We start from the raw sequence: 6,684 nt of genomic DNA on the forward strand, positions 1-6,684 counted from the left end.
TTCCTACCTGTAGTGAATATACTTCTTTTAATAGCACCTTGTTTTAGCCATCCTAGAATTCATCCAACATTCCCACATTCATTCATTCATTCATTTTCATTAAATCATTGTTAGCCCCATCTATTATAAGACAGAATATTACACATGGATAATGGAAAATTGAATAAGATATGCTCCATACTCTCAAGACAATGACTGTTTAGAAGAGGATTATATTTATAAGCTCAAATACCCAAGATTTCATCAGCTCTTGAATAAAAAGGCCAACAAAATCAATGCAATATGTTATTTTATTACCTCATTCCTGTTTAATTATTTACTACTCTTACATTTCTTCCATTTTCTAGTATCTCAGAAAAATTCAAGGGAGGGTCTGTTTGTGCATCCAAGCCAGCTCTAGTCAATACTTGTGCTCTTGCCACCATTCTATTATAAATTATAAATCCTAGTACTCAGACTACTTCAAAGCTGATAATTTTCTCTAAGTTATGGTCACAATAATCCTTTTGGTCTACTGTATGAACCATTGCTCCTTACATTAAGTTAAATACTCACTAACGTTATTCAAGCTAATGTCCCTATCTTTCACAGGTCTTCTAGTCTTCCACTAAAATTATGTACAAAGATATCCTCACCCAATTTCCTTCAATGTTATACTAATAGTAGATATTATAGCATAATTTCTTGGGTTCAGAGATTTGGGGTTTAAAAAATTTTTAAATACCCATTTATTCCAAGGTATATACACACCGAATGTCAGGGTAGTAGTTTGAGGTAAAAGTCATAATTCTCTTTCTGGTAGGTTTAGGTAAAATGCCTCAATTGTGTCCAGAACCACTACTTACCTTTGAAAATCAGAGTCTGTTTTTGACTCATGTGAGACTCTATCAATTAAGGTCAGTTTTCTTTCTGAAATTGTACTACTGTGACTCCACTCATCTCAATTCATATTCAATTTAACATGTCCATATATGTCTGAACAGCCAGATATGGTTCATGCATTATTACAAATGTAAATAAAAGCATTAATGTGTCCTTTAACTTCACATACATGACACATTCATATTTCACTTCAGCCAATCAATGACACCTTCAATAAATACAAACATATAAGTGTAACTGTACGCTAAAATAGCTTGATATAAAACAAAATGGAATGGAGATAATGTAAATTCAATGATGAAGGATTATGTACAACAAAATGAACATAGAGGAAGTGATCTGGAAGATGCCTGTTGAATGATTTCACTAGAACATGAAGCATAGTGAAAGGTAGCATATTCTAGGTAGATGAAGCATCATGAGTAAAGGAAGAGGTTATTGAAAGAGCATGTCATGCAGGCTCTTTCAATCATCTGTGAGTTGTTCAGCACAGATAGAGGGGGGAAAGAATGATGAGACTTTAGATATGATGAGTTTGAGGTAACTGGAGCATCGAGGGGGAAAATAATAAGCAGTTGAAGCTAAGGATATGTCTTGGCTAAATATAGAGACTTAACAGTCATAATCATACATGGTAAATAAAGCAATGGGAGAGGATGGATACCCAGGAAGCATATTTCAATAAAGAAAAAAAATGGGGTAAGAAGTAAGCTTCCAAAATCCAGCATTTAAGGTAAAACATTAGTGACAATTTGGTAGCAAGGACAGGATCCTCCCAAAGTTAACAAGAGAGTATTCGTTATAAGGATACAGTGATAATAAAGAACATAAGACTGAAAATTAGGCCCTTATCGGGTACTAAGGTTTCTACAGTGTCCCATTTTTCTAAATGTTGGCTTCATTGTTATCTCTTTAATTTTTTTGTTTCAACATACACATTGAACATATATAATACACCAATTCTGGACCACTTTCCACTTCAAGTTTCTAACAAAATGAATTCAGTATCAAGTTTAAACTTAAAGCAGTGGCTCATTGGCTTTTTTAAGATCAAACCACTTGTAGGGATTGACATATGAAACACACATACACAAATACTTGCATATAAAAATATTTGAGCACACTGGAAAGACATCAATAACTTGTGGATCTAAACTTCTAGAGAGAAAAATAGTCCATGGAGGAGAGTTCAACATTTGCATTTGCTTTTCTACTGATTTGCTGATTTGAAATTGGCAGCTAAGCAATTGAGAAGCTGACAGCCATTTCAGGAATATCTTGTGGTGCAGGATAAGCATTGGAATCCAGGGGTCACTGAAGGGGAGGGAACCATAGAAAACATTGCAGGTTTTCAATGGGACCACACCTTTGGTGAAAAGGATAATCCACAACAAAGACCAAAGATTAGAAGCTAACTTTTTCATCACCTCCACCCTTGTTGGATTAAGGTGCTCTACCTTCAACTGCCTGACAAAAACAAGAGTAAATCATTACTGCTCATGGAAGATAATATCAAGTAAAACCAGAAAGTATCTCCACAACTTATTATGTACAGTGTTACATAGTCCATCAAAAATAACAAGGTCTAAAAATAGCAATAAATGACCAAATGAACAAATTAAAAAACATACAAAAGAAACAGATTGGTAGGTGACCCAAATATGATATTGAAGTTATCAGGGACAGACTTTTTAAAATATGTGTCTGCCCTGGCCCAGAGGCTCAGTTGGTTGAAGAGTCCTCGCCTACACAAAAAGGTGGCAAGTTCAATTCTTGGTCAGGGCACATACCTAGATTGATGGTTTGATTTCTGGTTGGGGCAGGTACGGGAGACAATCAATTGATGTTTTCTCCCACATCGAGGTTTATATCTCTCTCTCTCTTAAATTAAAAAAACAGAACCTTGGTGAACCTCTGCACACTATGGACTATAGGGCAAGTCCAGCCTGCTGCCTGATTTGGTAAACACATTTGCTTGCGAAATAACTATGCTAATTTGTTTACGTAATGTTTATAGCTATTTTCATGCTAACATAAGCAGAGTTAAGTAATATCAGCCAAGACCATATGTTTGTTAAAGATAAAAATATTTAGTGTGTGGTTATGTACCTTAAAAGTTTGCCAACCACTTCTTTAATTGTTATTAATATATCCAAGAAATTAAATAAAATAATTGAGATTATTGACAGAGAACTGCAAACATAAAAATTACTAGAATATAAAATTTTAAACTGAAAAAAATAGAAAAACTAAAATTAAATCTCAAGAGATGGGTTTAATAGATTCAACATAGCTAAAATATAATTATATGAACTTGAATATAGAACATAAGAAAATGCATAAACTTAAACATGGAGAACAAAAGTATGTAAAACAGAAAAGAGCTTAAATGCATATTAAAAAGTGAAACAATGAATCATTCATATAACTGAAATCAAAGAAAAATTCCAGATTGATGAAATACAAGTAATATTTGAAGTAATAATGGCTGAAAAATTTCCCAAACCATTAAAAGATATCAAAGTATACATTCATAAATATTAAAAAATCAATACAAGATAAGCATTTAGAACCCACACTTGAGATCTTAGTAAAACTGCCAAAAATAAAAGACAAAGATAAAATCTTAAAAACTGCTAAAAAGCAGTCATATTTTATCTAAAGGTTCAACAATTAGAATGATAGCTCAGGCCTTGGCTGGGTAGCTCAGTTGGTTAGAGTGTTGCCCCAATACACCAAGGTTGTGACTTCAATCCCCTGTCAAGGGCACATACAAGGATCAACCAGCCCTAAACAGTTTGGCTCAGTGGATAGAGCATCGGCCTGAGGACTGAAGGGTCCCAGGTTTGATTCTGGTCAAGGGCATGTACCTTGGTTGCGGACACATCCCCAGTAGGGAGTGTGCAGGAGGCAGCTGAATTGATGTTTCTCTCTCATCAATGTTTCTCTCTATCCCTCTACCTATCTCTCTATAGAAAATCAATTAAAAAAAATCAACCAATGAACCAATGGACACAGACAACAGGGGGGTGAGGGCATGAGTGGGGGGGATAGGGGGTAATGTGGGGATAAGGACACATATGTAATAACTTAATCAATACAAAATCTTTAAAAAGGATGCCCCCTCTCACCACTCCTGTTCAACATAGTACTGGAATAGTACTGGAAGTACTAGCCATTGCGATCAGACACGAAGAAGAAATAAAAGGCATCCAGATTGGAAAAGAAGAAGTAAAACTGTCCTTATTTGCAGATGACATGATACTGTACATACAGAACCCTAAAGACTCCATCAAAAAATTATTAGACTTAATAAATGAATTCGGCAATGTAGCAGGATACAAAATTAATGCTAAGAAATCCATGGCATTTCTTTACACCAATAGTGAACTTACAGAAAGTGAAACTACAGAAGCAATCCCATTTACCATTGCACCAAAAAAATTAAAATACCTAGGAATAAACTTAACTAAAGAGGTAAAAGACTTATATGCTGAAAACCACAGGACACTGAAAAAAGAGATAGAGGAAGACATAAACAGATGGAAGAATATACCGTGTTCATGGATTGGTAGAATCAACATCATCAAAATGTCCATACTACCCAAAGCAATTTATAGATTCAATGCAATCCCCATTAAATTACCAACGGCATATTTCACAAATCTAGAACGAACGTTCCAAAAATTCAGCTGGAATAAAAAAAAGACCCCGAATAGCTGCAGCAATCCTGAGAAAACACAAAGTAGGTGGGATCTCAATACCAGATATCAAACTGTATTACAAAGCCACTGTTCTTAAAACAGCTTGGTACTGGCACAAGAACAGACATATAGATCAATGGAATAGAATAGAGACCCCAGAAATCGACCCAAAACACTATGCCCAATTAATATTTGACAAAGGAGGCAAGAGCATTCAATGGAGTCAAGACAGTCTTTTCAATAAATGGTGTTGGGAAAATTGGACAGATACATGAAAAAGGATGAAACTAGATCACCAACTCATACCATACACAAAAATAAACTCAAAATGGATAAAAGACTTAAACGTAAGACGGGAAACCATAAAAATACTAGAGGAATCCACAGGCAGCGAAATCGCAAACATATGCCGAAGAAATTTCTTCTCTGATAATGCTCCTAGGGCAATGGAAACTAAAGAGAAAATAAACAAATGGGACTACATCAAAATAAAAAGGTTTGCACAGCAAAGGAAACCATAAAAAAAACAACAAGAAGTCCCACTACATGGGAGAACATATTTACCAATGATACCATCGATAAGGGTTTAATTTCCAACATATACAGGGATCTCATGAAACTTAACAAAAGGAAGATAAACAATCCAATAAAAAAATGGGCAACGGACCTAGATAGACACTTTTCGAAAGAGGACATACAGAAGGCAGAAAGACATATGAAAACCTGCTCAAAGTCACTAATTATATGAGAGATGCAAATCAAAACGACAATGCGTTATCATCTCACACCTGTCAGAATGGCTATCATCAACAAATCAACAAACAACAAGTGTTGGAGAGGATGTGGAGAAAAAGGAACCCTTCTGCACTGCTGGTGGGAATGCAGACTGGTGCAGCCACTGTGGAGAACAGTATGGAGCTACCTCAGAAGACTAAAAATGGAACTCCCATTTGACCCTGTGATCCCACTCCTAGGAATATATCCCAAGAAACCAGAAACGCCAATTAGAAAGGATACATGCACCCCTATGTTCATAGCAGCACAATTCACCATAGCTAAGATTTGGAAACAGCCTAAGTGCCCATCAGCAGATGAGTGGATTAGAAAGCTGTGGTACATATACACAATGGAATACTATGCTGCGGTAAAAAAAAAAGGAACTCTTGCCTTTTGCAACAGCATGGATGGAACTGGAGAGCATTATGCTAAGTGAAATAAGCCAGTCAGAGAAAGATAAATACCACATGATCTCACTCATTTGTGGATTATAGAGAACAACATAGACTGATGAAAAAGGACAGACCCAAAGACTGAGAAACCGCGATCAGGCTATCAATCCCCAGAAGGAAAGTAGGGGAGGGCGGGGTTAAGGGGAAGAGATCAACAGAAGGACTTGTATACATGTATATAAGCCAAACCAATGGACATGGACAATGGGGGGATGGGAGCATGAGTTCGTGTGTGGGGGGGAGGTTGGGGGCTAAAGGGGGGGATGAGGACACATTTGTAATACCTTAACTAATAATAATAATAAAAAAAAGAATCAACCAATGAATGCATAAGTGGAACAACAAATTGATGTTTCTCTGTTCTCTCTCTCTCTCTCTCTCTCTCTCTCTCTCTCTCTCTTTCTCGTCTTTGTCTCTCAAATCAATAAAAAATAGCTGAATGCTCAAAAGAAATACTGTAAGTTAACTTCAAACTGACTACATTGACTGCAAGAGCCCAATCAGAGAATAAGAAGAGAATATGTCATAGGTCCGGGGAAACTCCAAACCTAAAGTAGGAAGATGCCATAAATAGGAGGGTTTTCAATAAAGTAACTTGTTGGTGCACTTCAGTGAGTGCAATCAGGAGAGCTGACATTTCTCCACAGGTTTTGTTTTCACTACTTTCTTCTATATATTTTGTAAATTTAGTTTATATATTTTTTTAACATAAAGCTCATTTTTATTTTTTTAACATAAAGCTCATTTTTAAATGAGAATGTAGATTTAAAAAAATAAGATGAATTTCTAATTTTATTGCATTGTGATCCACAAATATGCCCTGTGTAATTTCTGCTTTGGGGTAAAAAAAAGAAAAAGTTACAAATTTG

This window comes from Myotis nattereri (genome assembly GCF_964212035.1).
Source record: "Myotis nattereri genome assembly, chromosome: X".
Lineage (NCBI taxonomy): Eukaryota > Metazoa > Chordata > Mammalia > Chiroptera > Vespertilionidae > Myotis > Myotis nattereri.